At 36.2% G+C, this 24514-nt stretch overlaps 1 protein-coding gene across 1 annotated transcript in view; it reads right to left on the bottom strand.

Moving 5' to 3' along the window:
• Nucleotides 1-24514, bottom strand: part of LOC122531626 (protein outspread-like) — a 133055-nt gene that overhangs the window by 28088 nt on the left and 80453 nt on the right. The gene's annotated exons all lie outside the window — the stretch shown is intronic.

Genomic DNA, 24514 nt, shown 5'->3' with positions numbered 1-24514 from the left:
GTTCGAAAAATAATTAAAATTCTTTTATATATATATATATATATATATATATATATATATATATATATATATATATATATGATGATAAGCTTATAAAAATCAACGCGTGCGTCATTTAAAAAGCCTGCGTGATCAGTGTCAGGTTCGCCATCATTCGTGTAGGGTGTAATTTTCTTAAATTCTGTTTTATCAGGCGATCAATTTTGATAGAAATTCAGCTACTGAACGTTGATAATACGTGTATAAAATATGTACGTATATATGATATCGAAATCAAAGCAACTTGAAATATTGGTTCGTAAATACAACGAAGAACGCAAGCTTCTAAAGATATAAAACATTCCACGTAATATGTTGAAAATGTGTCGGAAACAAAGGTACTCCTTACGAAACTGAATCAATACGCGATGAATTTAAATACGCGAGACGTATTTGCAAAAATGGGAAACTGCACGAACGTCGACGATAATTATCTGCCTCTCTCTGCGTTAGCTAGACGTTAACCCAGCAAAAAAACTGTCTCGATAATGTGTTATGTAAATTAATTACCACGGTTTCGCAGCGTTTAATTCATCTTGCCTTTGCATTTTCTGTTTGTCGTGTGTATGTGTGTATGTGTGTATGCACGCGAGCGTTGCTGGTCGTGGGACAGTGCTCGTATCCACGAGGGATCTGAGAGAGCAAACGGTATGCTAATTAGATTTCCACCTGCCAGGGGTTTAAGGCGAGTACGCGAGACACAGAAAAGCACCGTCCGGAACTACTAGTTTGCTCGATTTCAGCCAGGAACGTTCGACGCTCTACAAATATCGAAACAAGCGAATCGTATTGACAAACAGCGCTCGTACGCCGTCTCACGAACGCGTTACGCCCGCGTGACGCATATTAATTTCGAACGCATTCTGATCACCGTTAATTGGAAGGTGCGTGAAAGGAGGGCACAGAGGGAAATTCGCGAATTAATTATTGTAAGTGTAACGAAATGACTTTGTCCTTTTCCAACTTTCCTTTCTTTTTAGATAAATATTTTTCTGGACGTTTAACTCTCCCAGCTTTATGTACGCGAAGACATTTTTTTTTTGTTTTTGAAGCAGAATGTACAGAATGTTCAAAAGTATCGGAAACAATGCCAATAATTATATATTACACATATATAATTATTACACATAATTATAATAATAAAATAATCATATATAACACATATATAATTATTACACATAATTATAATAATAAAATAATCATATACAACACATATATAATTATTACACATAATTATAACAATAATAAAATAATTATATATTACACATATATAATTAATTATTTTATTATCGTAAAAATATATGTATTATTATTAAAAATATATGTTTTATTATTATAAAAATATATGTTAAATATATATACGAATAATTGTGTTAAATATATATTACATGTTAAATAGATATATGAATAATTATTTTATTATTGTTACAATTACATGTAACAATTATATTAATAATTATAACATAATAATTATTTTATTATGTTATAATTATTAATTATTTTATTAATTTTCTACAATTTCAATTTTTTTCAATAAAATAGTCCAGTGAAATTAAAGTTATTCTGTAATTCGAAATGTATAGTTCTTAATACTTGCTATTTCTTCGCGATGCGACACAATTAAACGTGGAAAGCGACAGATTATTACAAGATACACGCGTCGCTGATAAAACCCCCAGCGAAAGAAATTAATCTTTTCAAGGATGATAGAAAACGCTAGTTTCAATTATCCGGCTACCATTTTCCAGCCGCGTAATATGTTACTATTATAACGAATGGTCGGAGCGTGGAACTGGAGGACTCTGTACGGCAGCTCTGTGCGGCAGCTTCATTAATCACATCACAGATGTAATTTTCATACCCGGTTCAAAGCGTGATTGATTGCGGCCATGCGAGAAAAATCCGCATTAGACGCGAGTTCGCCCGTCTCATTCGCCAACGCGAAAAAATTAGCCAACCAGCTCGTAGCGATTGTTCAGCGAGGGAGGAAAATTTTTAGCAACGCTAATGCCTCGATATATTCATATATGTATATATAAAAATGAAATGTTATTGATTCCTTGATTGATTTCTGATCAAATAATCGTATTATTCCGTCATAGCGAATTTAATTTTCTCTATGAAAATTCATTTTGCACGAACTTGTCATTCATCAATCCGAAACATTGGAATTTAGGTCTGAGCACGTGGTCAGTTTCAGTTTCGAAGTTCATATAGTTTGAGGATCGAGTGATGGCAGTTTATCAAGCGATGTTGCGAGTTCCGGTTTCTTGAAATTGGTATCGTAAAATGTTACAGTAAAGATAGAATTATAAAGAATTGATAATTATATTTACGTAAAATTGTAATAAATAGCAATTATATTTATATTGGAATAAAATTTTGCAAGTTAGAATTTGGAGATTTTAGTCTCGCGATTAACCCATTGAGGACCAGGTAAGAATTTATCGTCACATTATAAGTACTTAAATTTCTCTACAAAATTGCAGAATTAATTTCACAAAATTATATAATCACGATCAGGATTTCAAATGAATCTTCAGAATTCTCTCCCATAGCTCCAATATTGTAAAGCAGAATTTGAGACTATTGCAATTGCAATTGTAAACTACAATTTTCGTCCAAATCGAACTCGCGTTTTGATATAAAACACACGTGACAAATTTTAATCGTACGGCACAACTTCTAGAAGATCCAGATACTGATTGCAACTTCTTCTTCACCAAAAAAAAAAAAAAAAAAAAATTGATCATACCTCAATCATTCACGAGCAAATTGTTTCGTGTTTTAAATAAAAGAAAAACACACGTACATCATAGCAAGGTAATTCATTCAGAAGGTCACGCTTGAATGACACCGTAGCGAAAAAGGATGAAGAATTTATCGATCGAGAAAGTAAATTTAGGTTGGACGCGTTCTAGATGGATACGAATTTAGGACTCGGTTTAGAGTCAATGCCCTTCTAATCGGAGCCCCATTCGAATCTATTTTTCCCGCCTATAATAAGCAAACAGCGCTGCATACCAGTACGCGGCGTGTTCTAGCTAATAATAGTCAGGATTCAACGATGAGGCTGCAACTATCGACATGTCGAGCTGTTTGAATGCTGTTGGATTATAGTCTGGAGAAAATCGATTCGCCTGTTGAAGTTCGTTACCGATGGTTCATTATCCTCTCTCGTCCCACTTTTCAATGGAAAGAGAGACACATTTTTCCAGCGAGAAATGGCAATTCGCAATTATTCGTTAATTGATCTTTTATAGGCATGCCTGATGCAACTCCGATTTTCGTCAATATTTTTGTAATTTCATTAATTAAAGTTCAATTTTACTTTACTGACGAAATGAAAAAATTTAAATTAACGTTCACCTTCTTGAAAAGTGATTAACTGATTTTCATCGGTTCATCTGTTTTACGCGATTAATAGTTAACGTTAAGAAATATTTGTAACATCGTCGTGTTTCTCTAGCTTTTATAATCTCTGAACAATGGATATATGTTATGTATTATTGTTAGAAGTGACGAAGAAACGTCGAAAATTTTAATTAAATAAATAAATGTCACAATTTGAGATAAATTCGCTGTTAAGTTAATATTCAAATTTATAATTTTCAACGGATAAGACGAATTTTTATTTCAATCCTATCATTTTAATTACGTTGGTACGAATATTTTTGTAATACCCATATCCTAGTTAGTATTAGACTGCAGATTTTTCTGCATTCACGTGGAATTTAAAAATGCAAAAATTCGCAGAATATATAAAATATCCAAATTGTAGTTACAATCTACAATAATCTATTCTTGCCTAAGTGTCATTTTTCAAATATATTCGTAAAATTACGTCATTAGTATGTATGTCATTAGTTTCTCCACAAAACAATAAATTTATATTGCAACGCAACATAATATCTGAACCGTTCAAAAATCAAACTGATTAACTTTACTTTTGGAATTTTTTAAAATCTCAGTATCTAAAATAAATTTCCTCGATGATTAGGCTTGACATCACCAAATGTCAAAAATTTTTCCAACCGCAGACTAATATATAATATATAATTTTATTTCAGATTTTATTCCGATTATCCAAGGATATACTATCTTATGCATTTCGTTAGATAAAAGCCACATCTGCAATCATACTTTTTAACTTTAGTAAATCTAAATTTTACTAACCTCAACAAAAGCTACTTATCTAGTACGTGTATAACCTTAATAAAATCTAAATTTTGAAATAACTTTAGAAAACGACGGGCAGCATTTTACCAATTTCTCAACCTCTCACTTTACTTGTGGAGCGATTTGGCAAACGAACGGCTGATCCGTGAGAAATCAGTTCAAAAAAAATCGTCGCGAAATTTCTCCCTCCCCCCAAATTTCCCGCGAGGGGTGTAGAGAAGAACGAGAAAATCGGGCGGAGGATTTTTTTTTTTCTGCGAAACGCCGCGGAGCGGAACCAGAGGCGGAGAAGTCGGCGATGCAACGAAAGAGATAACATCGGATCGTACGCCATTCACCGCCGGAGCCGATCCTCCTTTGCCCTGTTGCGAGGGTTTTCTTCAGCGGCGTTCTTCCGGGTCTTCTTTGCCACTTCTCCCGGCTCGAGTTACCGATCGAACTAGTCACCGAGTCCCGGAGACCGACCGTATGCGCGATCGTGTCGCATTAACGACGAGGAGGAGCTTTTTTCGCCTGTTACCCGCGCGCCCAGAGAAAACCGACGACGAGCAGTCCACCGATTGTGCAACGCGCGATCTCGGGCCACGCTCGATTGAATACACGCGCGATTTACCAGAAGAGTCGCGACGAGACGAGAGAAACACGAGGAGATCGGCTCTCGGGACAGGCTCTCCCTCCGCGTGGATTCCGCTGGACATCATTGGACATCAAGAGTCGTCGCTATTTCAGTTTCAGAGCGCGGCTTACGCAATTCCCCGTTCTTCCTGGCTACACACATCACATTTCCGGCTCGAGGGAAAGGTCGCGGGATATTTGAGACAAAAAGGGGCATGAGAATCTCGTCGTCGCGAGGAGAGACGAGGTTGAAAACTGGAACTGGCGGCCGCTCACGTGGAAAACTTGTACTAGACTGGCGTAAACTTGCATCAGAAATTCGTTATCAACTATTTTTAGTGTAGAATTTATAGTTTACAGTACGATTTTGTGGTGGAATTTGTTATCAACTATTTCAATCCTTTGTTGAACGTCCACTGTATTTATTTCAAGGTAAATTAAGTAAAATTCAATATTTTTTTATTTATTTATTTATTATCGTTGTGTAATTTGTTTTTTCATAATTTCTGAAGTGTGATAACTTGTGAAACAATTTGTATCGTTACGTAATTGGCGTGACACGTGAATTCAAAGAGTTAAATTGTTTTGATATTTTTATAATCAATGAATATACGAATGTGTAAGTTTCAAATTGTACGATGTTGCAGAGGATTAAAATATTTTACAGTATTATTGCACTACTAAACTATATCACTAAATATAAAATTTTATAACATCTTTCAAACTGCATTACATACATTTTAATTTACATTACATTCCTGATTAAATCAAATATTCAACATCTGTCGTGGATCATCAAACTTCTTCAAACTGCTACACGTGTATTTTACGACAGGATTATACATTGACGCTTCAAAGATACTTTCAATTTTGAAATAAACAAATAGAACACGTCCGAAAGGCTGCACGAATGAAACAAACCAAGTGAAATGAAATGTATCGTGCGAAGTTGTCGTTACGAAACGGAAATTAAATCGACGGTCCCATTTCAGTTTCGCAATGAGCGCGAAAAATTTTAATACCCAGTCCGCGCGACGAAACGTCGCAGAAAACGATATCAACCTACCGATTCGCAGCTCTCCGCGCCCTTCTTTTCACGATCGAATTACCGCAGATCAGATTCGATCTTCTTTCCTCACGGTAGGTGCCAGGGCTCGCGTGTCACGATATTTCATACGCGTACACTCCGCAACGCAACAGTTCTCTTCGTATAACCAGAACTTTCATCGCGATAAATCCTCTGAAACGTGTTCGAATCACAAGAGATCTGAATCGAACCGACGACCTTCGTTGAGAGATTTTCGCAATAATTTTTGGAATAATTGGATCGTCACTCGTTTCGTGGTCAGATGGTATTTAAATTTTTGTATTACATTTAAAAGCATTGTGGCTTGTGATACGAGGATATTGTATAAATCAGCTTTTCGAGAACTGGAGTCTGTTTGAGGGAAAAATTTCTCCTAAAAAAAAGGTGCAATATATTGCAACTTAATACCAGTTGTATCTTTTCGCTTGAGTAGGTGATAATTTGTTAAAGCACGATATGTAGTATATACTCGACGTTAACTTAAATCTGGCGATTGAATAAATCCACATTTTCGTAAATGCAACCAAGGTAGCAAAATCTCAGATGGAAATCTGAATATTCCAGAGAATCCAAATATCTAAATACTAATTTTTCGTACATGTTTGTTACATCATATACATTCCTCAAATCCTCAATCAGGCGTTTAGATATGAATGAAAGTTGTTAGTCTCCAAGTTTGTCACGAACGTCGAATGAAATTTAAAATGGAAATCGAAGAATCAACCGAAACGTACCGGATCGAACGCACTTCCGTTTCGAAAGAAACGAATCATGTGTCCCAACATTAAAATCGAAAAAAAAAATTGAAAAGCCAGTCGAAGACGAACAAATGACAAATCGAGAAAACCTCGAGGCAAAACGGGATCGATCGTTTCACCTTCGAAATAATGGCTCGCAAGGCGCTCGAAATAATTCCACCACAATTTGGCACACAAGCGTGAAACGTGGAAAATGTTTGCCTGGTGAAAGGTAGACGAGAAATTGCGGAAAAGCCAAGAGAGAGAGAGAGAGAGAGAGAGAGAGAGAGAGCAAAAAGAGAAGAGATAGGTGAGCTCTATTCATAGAACAATAGGCGGCATCGAGGTACCAGACGATGAAGTCACGACACACTCCGTGTTCCAACATTGTGGGCATTTTGCCGCGGCCAAATAACGCCGCGGCGCATGGTTCCGTCAACTGGCCAAAGAACACACTGTTCTATGTTCCCATCGACCATATACAAGCATCAGAAATCGACCTGAACGCGAACATACTCCATAGAAAACGGCAACTCCCCGTGGAAACAGACCGTGTCCCGATAATGTCCTGCGACGCGAAATTATTGAAACGCGTGTCCACGAGCGCGTTCGTTCCCATTTTGCGAGAGAAACTGATACGACTGCTCTATATATATATATAAAATTATAGTAATATATATATAATTATTTATTTCGGCCCTTTTGGCCCAGAAATGAACTTGGCCTATAAAGTTCCAGCTTGCATCTCTCTCACACTCCAGCTAACTGTGGAAGAAGAAATTGATACGAATGATGTGAAAATTAAATAATTGATTCTCTGTAATGTGAAATTAGATTAAATATTTTTTTTAAAGGTTAAATAATAATAAAGAACAGACTGTATTCTGCGAAAATTATTGAAACATGTGTCTACGATTGCGTCCGTTTCTTTTTCGTAATTATTCAGAAATTAATACGATTAATGAGGAAATCAAATAATTAATTTTTGGACAGTGGATTGTTTTACACTTGCATCCATGACAGTTTTGGTCTAATAGTATAGATTGCAGATATTTTTTATTGAATAGTCTAGCTTTTGAGATGTCGCGTAATCATTGAAATTTTTATAATTATCTGTGTAAGTATATTAATGCAGTGTGAAAAGAAAAGAAGAAAAATTATCTATTATATGCTGGAATAATTAAACAGATAAAATGTCCAATGAAAGGAAATTTAATATAAAAATTTCGATAGTTGTATAATATAACAATAGATGGTCTAATAGAAGAATTTCGGTGACTCAAATAATTCTTCTATCGAATATCTCGGCGTTTCGAGTTATTTCAAAGTCACAATTGAAAAGAAAAGAACGTATTTACAAATTTTGTAACACGTTACAGTTCAAAATCTCCTCGAAGTTCCAAAACTTCAAAGCTCCAAAGTTTCGCATTTCCGAAATTCCAACGTCTCAAATTTCTAAAGTCTCTCAACCCTTAGTTCCCATACGTTCAGACTCGGCGTTGCAATAATTAAAACGCAGTTCATTCCCATATTTAAATAAAACGAGCGTAACTCGAAGTAACCAAGCGAAGTAAACCAGCGACAACGTCACGACGGGGAGTAAAAATTTTTTGAAAAAAAATCCGTGCCAATCAGACCAGGTTAATTAATGAAGTAACGATGTAGCAACATTTCCTCTGCAAGTTTGTTACTTCTCTCCCTCGAAGATCACTTCAACTCGTTCTGCAACTTATCAGATTCTGACATACTGTCAGGTGTACTCACCAGGAAGTACCCGAAGAGCAGGATTCTCTTAATCACACGAGTTTCATGCAACAAAGCACTCGAGCGCACAAACTATACTCGCGTATCAGCGGTTAAGATCGCGTGTAATGTAAAGACAATCCTAATTCAAAGACTAGCGATGTATTAACCTGGACAATCGCAAATTCATAATTTCATAAAGTGGAACTGCACTTAATAAAGAGGGAATGGATAAACTACAGTGTACAACGACGAGTTCAATGAAATGGTAAGAAAGAACATGCTAGATATAGAAATGAAAGAAATCTTTCAATGTTGAAACAAACTCAAAACAGCTTTATAATTTAATATGAAATCAAATGGATTATTGTTTACAATTATTTTTCACGAACGGTTTAATAAATTATCGATAATCTTCTTGTCGTTATGGATTCAAAAAAATAGTAAGTTGTTAATTTTGAACATCGTATGGACAAAACAGCAGTTTCAAACTTTATTTTTAAAATAACCTTTCAGCAATTTCGAACGTATCAAAATTTTCATTAGCTCTGCTTCGAAATTAAAGTTTTTAAATATCATTTGAGAATGGAAAGAGATTCGAATGTAAAATGTAGAAAATTTTATATTACAGCACGTTCGGTTATTTTATATATTTTGCGTTGCATTGGGTCAAAGCGATTTGGCCTGAACGAGAGTTAAAGAATCGATGGTCAAGAGTGGATCGGTGATTCGAATAATCCCATCGTCCACGACGAAGCCGTGCAGATGAATAAAGTCCTCGTAATTGGCTCAAACACGGCCCGAGCTCGACATTTTCACTTTCCGGAGATCGTTGCCCCGATAATTACGACTCTTATCAAGTCTGTCGAGATTCGTTCGAGTGAATTCAACGAAACATACTAGGTACGATAGACGTAATCAGGGATAAAAAAAAAAGTGATGAAAATTTAAGTAAAATTGAAAATTTGTACAAGATCCTGAATGTAAGAATCTAAAACGTTATTGAAAGTCAGAGAAACTCGGAATTTCTTTGTAAAATTTTCGCCACTCAGCCGAAATTTTCTGTTTCTAAAATATTATTGAGAAAAATTCTAAAGACACAGAGTAAAAAGTTCCAAAAAAGAATCCGAAGTTCCAAGGCTTTAAAATTCAAAAGTCATACAAGTCATGAAATTCCAAAGTTTCAAAGCACTAAACTCTTAAGATTTGGAAGTTTTAAAATTTCAAGGTTCCAAAGTCTGGAATCTGGAATTTCGAAGTTTCAAAGCTCGAAAGTTTCAAGGTCCTAAAATTTCCAAGTTACAGGTTCCAAAAATTTTAAAATTACCGAAAGAAAGTTCTCTAGTTCAGATTCCTGAAGTTTCGAAATTCTAAAATCCCCAATGTCCAAAGCTCTGAAATTTCTAAATTCAAAGTTCCTGAAATTCTGAAACTCTTCAAATTCTTCAGTGTGAGAACTTTCATCTTCTTCACAATTCTCAAACATCAACGTAGTAATAAATATAATAAAATAGTCTCGAAATTTTCTACATAAATGATATAAAAATCTCTCTCTCTCTCTCTCTCTCTTCTCACCCTTCCTTCTTTTTCAAACTCAAAAATTTTGAACAAATCTGACGCAAAAAAAAAAAAAAAAAAAAACAAAAAGAAATCTGACACACCCGACTCACTCGATTTCTAACATCAAAACCATCACTTTTATACGTGCTAAAATTGCATTAATCAGTATAATAATCAAACCCAAGTGAATTGCTGAATCTTGAAATGGATCATTCAGAAACGGTGTCGAGAATCGAACGATACCTCCTCCGTCGTGTTCGTTCAACCAACCTTCAACACGCCTGCAGAATCGTGGTCGTGAAATTCATATTTCGAAGAACACGTTACGGTACAGCTATCCCAAGTATTCTATAATTATCGACTGCTGTTCGAATGGTTGCAGGTTGTAAGAGATAATGGATATAAATCTCTCGATTATAGTTCAATTCCCTCTCGCGCTTTTCCTTGCAGTTTTCGAGACAATGGAACACGAGTTTCTCCAGGCTGGCACGCCCCGTAAATCATGCTCGACTTACGTTTCCACCCGAACGATCATTAGAAACCTATTATCGTGAAATTTTAATATGTTGGAGGAAATTGGATCGACCTAGTTTCCGAATATAGTTTCTTGCGTTACTCTGACGCGAGAGTGTAATCGATCGTGCCGTTTAGAAAGTGATCAAATTTTGGAGATTAGACTCGACTACACCATTCGGTTAATACAACCGAAATTTAGAAAGTATCTGTAGCTCAAAATGAGACGAAAATGAAGAAACAAGTTGTATCAAGGAGGAAATTACATCGACGTGATGTTTCTAAATATTATAGAAAATAAATGCTTCGAAACTTTATTTACGGAGATTTGTTATTTAGAAGGAATTTCGAAGATTATTTGATATAATTATAATTATTTGATCTACAGTTTAAACACGCATATAGTAAAATTAGGAACACTGAAGATTTTATTTCTAAAAAAATTTCAAAGCGCATCTATATTTGACTAATTTCCAACAAAACTGGACGATCGATATTGTTCAATATACTGAAACAAATGAAAAAACTTTTCTTTCTTTCGTTTAGGATCTGAATTAAAAAAAAAAAAGAAAAATGAAATTCAAACTGGACATCGTAGTGAATCAACTTCCAAATTAAATTCTCTCGAAAAAGAAAGGTGAAACGAAAAAACTTCACAATTTTCTCTCTCACTTTTACAACCTTCTCTTTCTCTTGCTTAGAAATTACTCGCAGTGTGAGAACTTTTCTGAGATTTGTGAAATTTTCTGTCGAGAATGTTGCCGTTATTCTCGATTTTCGTTTCATTTTGAGGCACAAAAGTACTTCACTGGTGCCATTTAAATCGCAGAGGAGTATTGAATGAAAATTACAGAATGGAAAATCTTGTCTGGTAGAATCTATAAGGTCCGTGCGAATCGTACGTTACAGCAAAGCTCTGTTAACCCTTCGCTAATTGGATAAAACAATGGCGTGCACCGTTCGCGGCAGTCGTTTACCTGAAACCCTTGCCTACTCTATACCCCCGCTATCGAACGTGAAAATATCGAGTTACCCAGGAGACAATGAACCGAAGTCCTCCGCAATTATCTCAACTTCAATGAGACTCGCGTGAAATTCACCCAGCGTTCGTCGAATCGATTCAACTCAATTCTTCTTAATATCAACGTGCTGTTCAATCAGAATCGACAAAAAGATCAACGTAAATTTTCAACAAGTTCTTTCTTTTTTTAAATTTAATTCTTATCACGAGTGTGTGTTGAAAGTATAAAATGTAATTATGAAAATTATTTCTTTTCAAACTTTTCTTTTTCAGAAACAGCAGAATGATAACAGATCACCAATGATGGTATTGTTAATTGGATCTATTAACACGCGACATGTTCGTGAAAATTCCCTTCCACGATTTCGATTTTTCCTTTTCAAGTTATTGTCCTTTTCAGATATTATTTAGTTCTCTTTTTTTCGAAAGAACAACGATTAAATAACGACATATAATTTCCTCAAAAATAATCATCTTTCTCCAAAGTGATTTTCTTTCAAATAATACGAACAATAAATTCTTGAATAGTAAATGATCAATTTTCCTCTTTCGAACCCTGTACAATATATCAATCAGCAACTAACATTACTAATATTAATCACATCACTGAGATTAGGCAACTAAACGAAAGTGTAATTTCTTCAAAACTAATACGTACCGCCTTCTAATTTTATTTATCAGATTGTTAAATATTTTTAAAAAATTCGACGAAAACAATTGAAACTACATATCATTCAATTTCATTATCATCTATTATATTAATCTAATATTATTTATAATAACATAACATTAATTTCATATTTAAATTTAAAATTTTCGAATTGTCTCTATTATTACTGTTGTTGTTATTTTGGAATATTTATTTAAAAAATGCATAACTAATCAATCTTTCCATATAAGTACATACGTATTCCATCTGAAATATTCCTCTTTCAGGTCCTACACGCCGAATTACCATCGAAACAACGACCGAACAACAATTTCAAATGGCATTTCCTTGAAATCGCGATCGAGCAGGTAAGTAACACAGAGGAGAACAACAATTGGAGTTCAAAGTCCCAATCGAAACTGCTTTCTCTCCGTGGTTGGCCCGGAGGTTGGCATTACCAAAGAGCAACGTGCAACGTTCTCGAGATTGATTGCCTTATCGATAATTAGCTTAGCACGAGCAACCGTGCCGGACCTTTTGTTTTACCGTCTGACCCCAACAACGCCTTGTTCGAACTGTCTCGCGACTACGAAAAATCCCTCTCGTGTCGAACCACCGTTGACTTATCGTTTCAACGAGCGAAGTCGTTTGAGATTTCTTTTTTTTTTTTTTTTCCTTCACGACTTGCTCTTAGTTGTTCAAAGATTTAAATTTTTAGATATTCGTAAGTTTCTAAATTCTCAAATTTCTAAATTTTTATATTCCTAAGTTGTTAGGTTTCCAAAGTTTTATATACGTAAATCTGTAATTTCTCAAATTCCTAAGTTTATTTCCTAAATTCCTAAATTCTTAGGTTTCGAAAATTCGAGATATTTAAATCCTTAATGGTAATTTTTCAAATTTCTAAGTTCCTAAATTCCGAAATTCTCAAATTTTTCAATTCCTAAATTTCTAAATTCTTAAATTCCAAAACGTCCAAATTCCGAAATTTCTAAATCTCTCAAGTTCCAAATTTTCCAATTTTTAAGTCCCAAAACCTTCAAATTCCTAAATTTCTCAAGTCCCAAGTTTCAAAACTTTCAAATTCTTAAACCTCTAAACCTCTAAATTTCAAATTCTTTTCAAATTCCTACTGCTACGTTCCTAAATTTCTTAACTCCTAAATTATTCAAATTTACGGTAAGTTGCCAACTTCTTTGAGGGAGAGAACCAAGTTTCCAAGTTTCCGACGATGGAAAACGAAACGTTCGTTGCTAAATGGGGAACCACAGGCTACTTACTATGGAAAATTCAGCGGAAACAGGTTAGGTTTGCATTAGATTCGATGGCTTTTCTTGGTACGTTCGAAGGAGAACTTGCAAAAACATCCAGATCGATTGAAGTAACATGGATTCTTTGAAGTTGCTACATGGGAATTTTGTAAGGTTGAAGTCTTCGCGTTCCCTCAGATCTCGCAATCCTTTCTGTTTCTCTCACTCTCTCTCTCTCTTTCTCTCTCTGTGTTGCAAAGCGTAGATTACAAGGTTTCTGCGAATCCTTTGATCAGTCGGTGTCTCGTCTTTACGTATCTTTTACGAAGCTTTTACGTTTATTTAAAAAGAAAAAAATCATCTACATGGCGACGACTCGTAATTAAAGTTTCTAAAATTTCGCACACCTCAAGATTATGGAATTATCTGAGCAAATTTTAAGAGAGGAACTATTTTTAAGATATTTTTCGAAACTCCTCCGATTAATTGGTATTTCGTCAAAGCAAACGGATCCTCACCGTCTCGTGTGAGATGAAATTCTTAAATTTCTGACTTCCCGAATTCTCAAATTTCTAATTTTCGAAAATTCCTAAAATTCCTTGAATTCCTGAATTTTTAATTTCACAAAAATCCCTAAAGTTCCTAAATATTCAAATCCTAAGGTTCTAATTCCTAGAATACCGAAATTTCCAAGTTGAAAAAAAAAAAAGACGTGACAACTCTGTAAGTAAACGAATTCACCACAGTGAAATTTCAAAACTCCACTTTTCTCCCTCGTCGCTCGATAATTACGACGAAATCCCAAAAGTCGACCCCTATTACTCTATAATTCTCTAATTCTTAGAGAATGCCAATGTAGATAAAATATTTCTCACGTACGAAACCGACAGTTAGTTCGCAAAGGAAAACAAAAAGAAGAGAGAACATCCCACGTTGCGATGTTTAAATTCTAAAGACAGGAACGAGAACCTCCTTTTCTCTCGAAAACCCGCGACACTTCTGAAATTCGGTCAAATCGACCGTTTCGTCAAAGGAAACGAACGCGCCACGAAGCAATAACGCGACGACGAGCAACGAGAGTATCGATTAGCGTAGGTGCAGCCGACGTTGAGTCGCGTTTGCACGTGTCGCACGTTTCTCGGGCGCCGAGGCGCGACGACGTGGAACGCCGAGGATAAAAATACAGGCAGAGAGAAAGAGAGAGAAAAGAACGACGAGAAGAGAAAAACAAAACGGTGGAGAAGAAGAGAGAGAGAGAGAGAGAGAGAGAGAAAGAGAGGACAGCGAAAAAAAGAAGAGAGAGAAGAAAGGAACGACGCGTGCAGGAAGGACCGCCTTCAGGCTTTAAGAGGCAGTTCACAAAGGGTGGAGGAGGGAAAAAGAAACGAAAAGAAAAAATGAAAAAGGAAGAAGAAGAAGGAGAAGAAGAAGAAGCAGCAGCAGCGACGTGCGTACGGGGCATAACTCGCGAATAATGCGCCGTTTTATACGGGCGTACGTGAGCGAGCTGTAAGCAAATGCATTTCGCAGCGGCGGGCCTTAAGCCGCGCTCGCATGTGCGCACAGTCTGAACAAAAATTGACATTTGTTCGTCAGAGACACGAGGAGAATAAAATTTAGTTGGTTGCGTAAAAAGAAAACTGAGATTTAGATTGAAAGTGTAGTATCCGGAGACTAGAAACCAGTCCTAGCAGATTATTTCCGTTTCGTTTCTTTCTTTTCTCTTTCTCTCTCTCTCTCTCTCTCTTCGTCTTCTTTCCTTCCTCTTTTTCTCTTCTTTACTATCCCCCGTTTCTTTTCATTTGATTTTCTTTCTCTGTTTCTGTCCTCTCGTTCCCTCGTCTACACTTTCAACCCACACGTAACATGCATGGAAAATTAATTTTCGCGTTAATTTCACTGGAGCATTTAATTAATTAATTGATGCACCGGTATTATTAAAGTTTCAGACGATATCACAAGAAAAAAGGAAAAAGAAGTTGGCGCCGATCTCTGAGAAATCTCCGAGTTGGTAAAAGATCGTTGAACATTTTAAATTGTAATTTCAAATTGGAGTTAACAAGTACAACAGTCGTTCGAATTAAAATTGTAAAATTAATACATGAATATTAATGCGTGACGTTCGAAGAGCGAAAGACGGTAAACTATTAATTTATTCTAGAAGCAGATTCTATCATTTATGAATCAGACCAATTAGATCCTCTACCAAGCCAATGACCCTTTCTTTATCGAAGCATTGAAAATTTCAAAATACAGCAATCCGAACGTTTGGAATTCTACAGACCAATTTAATTCTACAAATTAACGTAAAATTGCAATTTACTACGAGATTACTTTTCAAGATAAACGTCTTCAAAAATTCAGAGCATCGGCTATCCACGTTACGAAAGTTCTCTTCTTCCAAGCGAATGATCGCGGAATACCTGAGCATTGCGCTTCGACGACTCCATGAAAGAAACACTTACACGAATATCCGTACACTTTTATTAACATCATCGTTGCAATTCAAACGGAGAATTCACAACGAATTAAAATTCTAGAGCCAATTACACGAGAGAAGATGTTAAAGTTGAATAGCGACATCATTTTTCATTCGTCAAAATTCGTTGTTCTCGCGAAAAGAAGAAAAAAGAGTAATAAAAGAGGGAAAAAATGGTAAAAGTTGAAGAATTTTTGGAGAAAAAGAATTACGTAGATTTGAAATTCAGGATAAGAACGAAAGATAAAGCAAAAAGACATTTGCAACTATTTTTCGGGAAAGGAGACGACACGCACGTTAAAATTGATTAAATAAAATATCCAGAGTAGAATATTTACTGCAATGTTCGCGTAATACGAAACAAATTTTTATTTAGTTACACTCACAAGGATTTAAAAGATTGCAATCTGTTGGTAACCCTTTAAATGAAAATTTCCAACGTTTGCAACATGATGCATCTCGGTATTATGAAAACGTTCTGAGAATAACTGGAAAACGAAAGTAGGAATTTAAGATTGTTCAAAAGTTAATAACTCACAAAATAGCTCAAAATAAAAATAATCTTAAACTTTCACGCGATTTAACTGCTGCGTACACTTTTTTTTTCTCCAATTTAAAGCACGCCAAGGAATAGAAATATAAATCACAACATCTTTATATATATATAAAGTTTCAATTCAACGGTGTCAAATTTAAAGTTCATTAATGCTTGCAAAACTCAGATATTCAGAATAAACTGATGTAACAACAAACCTACTGATCACTTCGACTACTACGATCAACGACTGCGCAAATTTAAAGAACACCGTTTACGAACGCCACGAACATTTGACGTCCTCGAATCGCTGGCTCGGAGAAAAACGAAAACCTCCGCGACATGGATCGCCGATGCTCCGTATTTTCTACAAATTAGTGTGATTAGCCACGTACAGCCGCGCTTCTATTGTGGCCGCCGGTTTGCAGCCAGTGAAAGCACGCCATTAGAGACGTGCCACTTGTTTTTCCTCGAAAACGAAAGAAAGGAAAAAAGAAAGAGGAAAAAATTGGCTAAACAGAGAGATGAAATAAATAAATAAATAAATGAAAAAGAGCATGAAGAAAGTTCTGAAGACAAAAAAAAGAGGGAAAGAGAAAGAGAGAGACCGGTTAAGATCGCAAGAGGACAACAAGACGCGTCCATTATGATGCAAATTAACGTTACACGAGGAATTTTACGCTCGGCCTCGATTCTTCTTTTTTTTTTTTTTCCTCCTTTTTTTCTCCACGCATTGCAGGTTCATTAGAGTGTGCCAATTTCTTCTGGCGTTTCTCGCAGAGAACCTCGTCTGGGAAAATATCTTTGCGCGCGAATTCCCCGAGCGGGTACGATCCAGGCCAGTCCCGCTCGCGAGAACGAATTAAGTTTAACGGCGTTGCACGCGTTAATTGGCTAATTAAACCGGGCCGTGGCGCAACGTGTGACCCGGGGGACTCTGATTCGAACGAATCCGCCAGTTTCGTTTAGTCGAGAATCGCGTCTCGATCGATGAATAATTTGGAAAAACATCGCCGATGGAACATGAGTGAGTTACAGCTCGGTGAGAGGGGGAGAGAGAGAACGATCTCGAGGAGTGAATTTAATGGGAGTGCAGGCCACTGTAACCTAGATCGGAAATAGCGTGAACCCAAGTGATTCTGGGCTTCATTTATAATACATTCGACTCTGCTCGTCTCGCGTCACTTAATGGCTTAATGGATCCTCGGACGTGACAATTTTGTAAAACTCGAGTGAAATTTGTAGCACGTTGAAGAATGTTTCGTCTCGTATTCGCAATTGGAATTATATTAAATTGGAATTGAAAGCTGGACAAATACGAAGTGTGCGTGATATTTTTCAACTCTTATTTATGTATTTTTAAATAAACGAATAAATAATCTAAAGTATCTGAAACGAAGTTACTTCCTGTAACATTTAACGGGGTGAAACAGATTTTTATTTATGCTCGTAAAAATTTACACTGGCATCTTACACTGCTCGTGAATTCGAAATATCGCGGAACATTTTGAGGAATAAAACAAAACAGAAAAGATTGCCGATACTAGATAGTTTATTCTGGAGTATTTAAACTATTTATTCAACTGCGTACTTAATTCTGTATTTTAGTTCTAATTTAGTTTTGTTACATTTTATCAATGATTTTTGCGTTGAAATTTGGTTCAACAGAAATTTATCAATGCAAATGCAAATTATTAGTTAAAACGGTCTGATAACGTAATGACAAATAATAATAAACATAAATAATATAAAATTAGAATGCAAGCTGGTCAAGATGCAACTGAGGTCAAACGTAAGTTAAGTAGTTAAGAACTATACTGGTCAGACATGACGCGACCTAAATACGGACCAATTTGACCAAAGTCCAGCGATGTTAAGCTCATCGAATTTAACGCAACCCACGTTCATAATACACAACAGTATATTCCACTTACTCTTAATAGCATCCACCTAACACGCAACGTACCTTCGCAACCTACGATCGTTCACTTAATTTGTCGTAGTCGTTAAATTTGCCTAATTTTTGGAAGCACTTTATCTCGGGCACAATTCCGAATGATAGAATTATTAACACGCTAATTTACTATTTTCGAAAAGCTCTGAAATTTTACGCGATCATTAAATTCACTATTTTTGGAATTCTCTACGCACCATAATCCAAAATAAAATCTAAAATCAAAGTCCCTACGATCACTAATTTCTTAATGGAGCTCTCTACGCACCTTACAATATTTTAATTTTAAATAAAACTCCCACGACGTAATATTATCCCACGTGATCACTAATTCACTATTTTTGTACCTATCTGTGTACTCTACATGTTAATCCCAAACAAAAATCCCACAACGCAAAATTATCCTACATCATCTCCATCACTGACTCGTCATTTTCACGCATCAACTCTGACTCCAAAGAATTAGTTTCATCGTCGACGTAACGCGACAGAAAATCATCGTACGCAGGATCCACTGCGCCGTGTGCAAACCGTAAACTCTGTTCTAGAATTTGAATGAACGTGGCAAGCTCGCGTGGGATGAGGTCAATCGACAAAAGGAAAGTGCTCGTTCTTTCTTCACCTGATAAGAGCGCCGCGTTTCCTCGGCTACGAACAGCCTACGAGGCTAACAATGAGGCATGCCACGGTTACGCAACGCGAAACGCGTCTCTGTATTTGTACACGTTTCGTGTGTGTACGTTTGCGTACGTTTGACGACGATTGTGCAACGAAACGACGTGACGATGTTACAGTTGATATAACGCAACGCTCGTTCCCCAAACGAGAAACACGAGCGCCGTCCTCGTATCCTGATTGCGGTTATTATTTAAAAGATCGACGAAACAGACACGGAAAGAGCCGACTGCAAAATCGGTTGACAAACATCGGTCGACAAGTGTCGACGGTTCCGCTACGGTGTTACCATAGGCATCGATACGATACGCAACACGTCGACATGCTGATTTAGCAGTTATTGTACTCCGTTTCGACGCACACACGCTGTGTCATTATTGTTATGCAACTAATCGTTGGTAAACGACGGATGAAATATACGTGGCGAGGGACGAAATTGTTGCTCGTTGCAGACGGTTGGCAGAGCTAGAGAGAGAATTCAGTATTTTCTGTATTTGTTAAATATATTTAAACATATTTGCAAGGGTGTATTGTGTAACAGACAAAATAGATATCAATCAGAGTGTTCCTTCTGAGCATTTTAAAATATAGTGTAGACACCTTAGTGTTATTTATAAAATATTATAAATAACACTAAGGTGTTGTCTATAAAATAAAGTATAGACACCTTAGTGTTATTTAATTAATTTAATACTTTAACATTCCAAATTATTTAATATTTGCTAGTTTATAAATAATTATCGTTTAATTGCCGTTTAATTGTGTTGTTCACTTATTATTGCTGAGTTAACAAATTCTTTATCCTTAGACTCTGTAACTTTTGAATTATAAGACCGAGATCATAAGATCAACAGCTCTTTTCTTTGCCTGATGTTAATCAAACATAACAGCAAATATCACATAACAATAAATTACATAAATTACACGAAACAATAAATTGTTATCGCTACGTTTTCTAATTGCCTTGATAATTCTCTCAAAATGTTGTTCTTGTGAACGCAACTCGTAAACGAAGAGATTTCGAGAGATTGGAAAAATTAAGATTCTTTTTTTGGTCGTAATCGTACGATGGTGGTATTGTGATCGTGTTATCGGTGAGCTCGTTGTCTATTATCATTAATAATGTTACGACGACGTTGGAGGCCACTGCAATATATTCGTTTACTTTATTGCGCACGCGGTATAATGCGCTCCATGACTTAACAAATTCATTGCCGTGATTAATACATCGTTGTTTCTGCCGCAGTGTTTTATATGACTCTGCTTTAAATACAAAGATCTATCAAATATACGAAGATCAGAGTTCTTGTGTTTTGTTGTTGTTCGATGCAACATTGACAGCCACTTGATTTGAAGAAAACAATATTTATTTATATACAATATATTTTTCATATTTTTCGAAAAATGAAAATGAGAGGAGACACTTTGGAAGAATTGCGATTAGAAGTCTTAAAAATTTTGGAAAAACTGAACAAAATTCTATATCCAAGTGTCGAATTGCTTCAGAAAATTTCCAGAATCAAATTACACAAATATCGTTCACTGTTCCAAGCAAATAATCGAATCAAAAGTTCTATATACAAAAAAAATTCCTAAAATGTAATTCCTAAAATACGATTTTCATATAATTTCACAATCTGAGCAAAATGAACAAATTCCACGAAGATCATGTGATCAATTATCTTTAATTTTCTAAAATTATAAGCAAAATCGTCAAAAATTACAAACAAACGAATCGCTCAATTAATACCGTCCCACTCGTTTACCAATTATCTTCGTTATTTGAAAAATTCTCGAGGATTCTGAGCAAACAGACAAAAATCTAAAGTAAACCTCGTCGTCCGAGACTAGAATTACTCCACGAAAATTCCACGTAAAGTCACGTAAAAATCAGACACGAGTCTAGTAAAAGCAACAAGACGAATAAACTCGATGAAAATCCACGTCACCGGATTGAATGCACGAATTAACAAAATCCACAATAATTAAGAAGGTCTCGTCACGACGTTGAACCAAGCGAAAAGAGAGAAAGAGAGAGAGAGAGAGAGAGAGAGAGAGAGAGAGAGAGAGAAAGACGGCTGTTACGCACCGTCGTTCATAGTTTAAGCTTTAAAAGGCCTTTAAGGCCTTAAGGCGCCTTCTAATTATTCACTTTCTCCGACGTCTCTCGCGGTGAAACGAGCAAGATTTACAGGCTCGCGTCCCGCTCGATGTAATTTCAACGATAGTTTTCAGCCTATTGAGAACGACAATACACAGTGCCGCCGATTCCCACCGTGCTTCTGGGTCGTTCGTCACCCCATGACGCTCGTTTATCGGTCATTAAAACGATCGCTACGCTACGCTTGTTTTCCATCCACCTTCATTAAATCATTTTTAGTATCCCGTTCGAAACGCCATTAAGAGAAATAATTGAGTGCCGAGGGAGCAACATTGACGAACAATACGAATGACTATGACGGTGGGAAATTAGTCACGAAGTAATGCTAACTTTTTGTTTTAAATTATCTTCGTGTCTCTTTCTTCTTTTTTCTGAACGTCGGTAGATAATTGATATATTATTATTCGAAACAGTGTACTTTGGATATTTCTACTTATTTGTTCATTTAATTCGTTTTTCAATTGTTTTTCAAGTGTTGCATTATATGACACAAAAAGGAGAAAAAAAAGGGAAAGTAAGTACGAAGGTTTCGATAAAATTCCACCAGAACTAGCCTGATATAATTTTTAGAATTTCATAATTTTTTATAATTATAGTATAATTTTATAATAGGCTTTTTCACATTATTAACATCCTTCGAACTTCCCACGGTCCAGATTCGACGATCCAGATCTCTTTCGAATTTCCTACAAATCGCGTAAAAATCCTCGATCTACCGAGCAAAACGATTATCCGTGATACATCCACGATGCTTCCTTATTCCGTTCGAGAGTGTCAGCAAAGATGAACGACGACCGCAAAACCGGAAGAGCGATCCCCATTATTTCGCGGAACGGGCGAAAGAACTGGCGGAAGAATAGTCACAGCTGTCATAGAAAATCAAGGGAGAGTTTCGTTGAACGAGGCCAAACACGGCCCGGTCCGTGAAACCGCTTTCTACTCGCGCGTTTCTCCGCAACGCGGTACGATTCGATAATCGATCGTTTAAAACTCGCTCTTCACGCATCGACACCGGCGCCGATCGAATCGTGCAATAGCACGTACGTACGTACACTGTGCTAACCATGTACACGTTTCTAATCGACTCGAGTTCTACGACAGCTATCACCGATTAAACGAGATCCCTCGATCTAACAACCGTTCCAAAAAGATCGTTGTAATTTACGCGTTCGAAGAACAGAATTTCTCTTTTTTTAACTGATGGTTTCATAGAGATTAATTATATTGGACGATTTCTTTCTTTAAATTCAATTTTTGTCACTTGACGCTGAGTTATTTAACTAAATTTGATCGATGATAGGTAATCGAGATGCTTTGTAAACAGTTCTTGACAATAAAGTGAAAAATAAACGATGATGGATAAAGAGAGTAGGGAAACTGTTAAATATATCCATTACATATATATTGCGTTAATAATCCCTGTATATCTGTATACACTTAATTTTCTATAATAATTATAGTTGTCAATTTGTTTAAATTACTATTGCGCTAATTTATCAATTATCAACGTAAAATTACCAATATAATCGTAATTTATGCCTCTAGTAATTCAATTACAATTTTTGTCCGATCGTCGATTTAAATTATTAAATTCTACTTTTAATATTACACGAGGATCCTCTTAATGCCATGATTTTGTAAAATTTCAAGAAATTGATCGACTCGTAATATTCTGATAAATTACTGCTTCCTCCTTAATAGAGTAAACATAGTGAAATTAAGTGGTTGAGGACTGTACGAGTCAGACATAGATAGATGCGACCTATATAAGTACGAATCAATTCAACTAAACATCAAATTATACAAATATCGCGGCAATATTATTGCAAAATTTCAACCGTGACGCCTTCTACGAATTAATTGAAAGAATTTATGTCTCTGTTGAAAGGCCAGAAACCCCTTCTGCACCTTTTTACGCGTCGATCTCGCGGTATTTAAGGATAGGCTGCGGAAGCGTGGTGAAACGATCGGAGTTGGAGATCGGAAATACCGCGTCTGGACCATCGATCACTTCCGTTCCGATGCCTCGAGCTACGTGCCGCGTTATCGACAGTCTATGATCGCGAGATCGTGTTACAAGATCGATCGAACCGCACAATTTTCTCATTATCGAGAAAGCGAGGATAACCGTGCAGATCCGCTCCTCGATCTCGTTGCAGACGACGATCGATCTTCATTTTCTTCTCCTCTCCTCTTTTACCTTCCCATTTTTTCTATTGTCGATTTTGCACCAGTGATCGAACTCGTTCGATTTATTGGTTCATTGTCACAGTCATCGAATATTTGTGAGCGTATATTTATTTTTTACACCCTTGCACATACGCATATTTCTTCTTAATTTGTTTTAGTGATCAAATGGGAGTGATACTTCGTTATTTTATGACAATTAATAGTAAAAATGCTACGAATTTTTTGAACTATTTATAAGAGAAATTATAAGCTATTGAGCTATGTCAAAATCACAAATATTCGTTGCAAACAAATATTTGAGGCTTATTTAAAATACTCAGTAATACTCCGTAATATTAATAGTAAGTCCTAATATTTAGTGGAATTAGTTTTATATAACTTGTTACAATATTAATAAAATTTCAAAATGTTTCACGTAACACACACACATACGTTTGTTCTATAAAGTAAATATCCAAAAACATTTGCAAAGATCAATAAATATCTTATAATTTCTACGTACATTTCCAAACTGGTTTCAATTAAATTATAAAGTTAAATTATTGAAATTTGAAAACATTAACGAAACACGTGTGTCTATGAATATTTTCCATAGAACAAACCATCCATCAAATTTCTTCGCAACCGTAGAAACTGAACGAACCAGAATATCGATCGCAGCAGCAGCCAAAACAACCAAAAAAAAAAAAAAAAAAAAAAAAAATGACAACTTCTTCGCGATCGGGCAGCTGTTCTCGAAAATCGTGACGCGAGATCGTACTCTTCCCCCGTTTCACGGTAATTTCTCGTCTACGTACGTGACTACGAACCGCAAACAGTTCTCGATCGTTGTGTTACAGCGATCGTCCGGTTTTTTTCTCCTCCTCCTCCTCCTCGTTTTATATTTACGACCTATGCGAACTATGGATCGGCCGTTCCTTTCTAAACTTTCTCCGACGAGGAGCGCGACGCACGATCCTTAATCGCTTCGTACCGAATTTTTCCCTCCCTCCCCGTTTGCCGATCGATAAGAGCAACTAGCCGATTTCGCTGTCCCCAGGGACGTCCGCGCCGAGGATCGATCTCGACCACCGTGGCGCGAGTCCTTCATCGAGACCGGCGAGATTTATGCCGATCGTGAGCTCCCG

The sequence above is a fragment of the Frieseomelitta varia genome, unplaced genomic scaffold (genome assembly GCF_011392965.1).
Source record: "Frieseomelitta varia isolate USP_RPSP 00005682 unplaced genomic scaffold, Fvar_1.2 scaffold_407, whole genome shotgun sequence".
NCBI lineage: Eukaryota > Metazoa > Arthropoda > Insecta > Hymenoptera > Apidae > Frieseomelitta > Frieseomelitta varia.
Note: the sequence above shows the minus strand (reverse complement) of the source record. Positions and strands in the feature narration are given on the sequence as shown.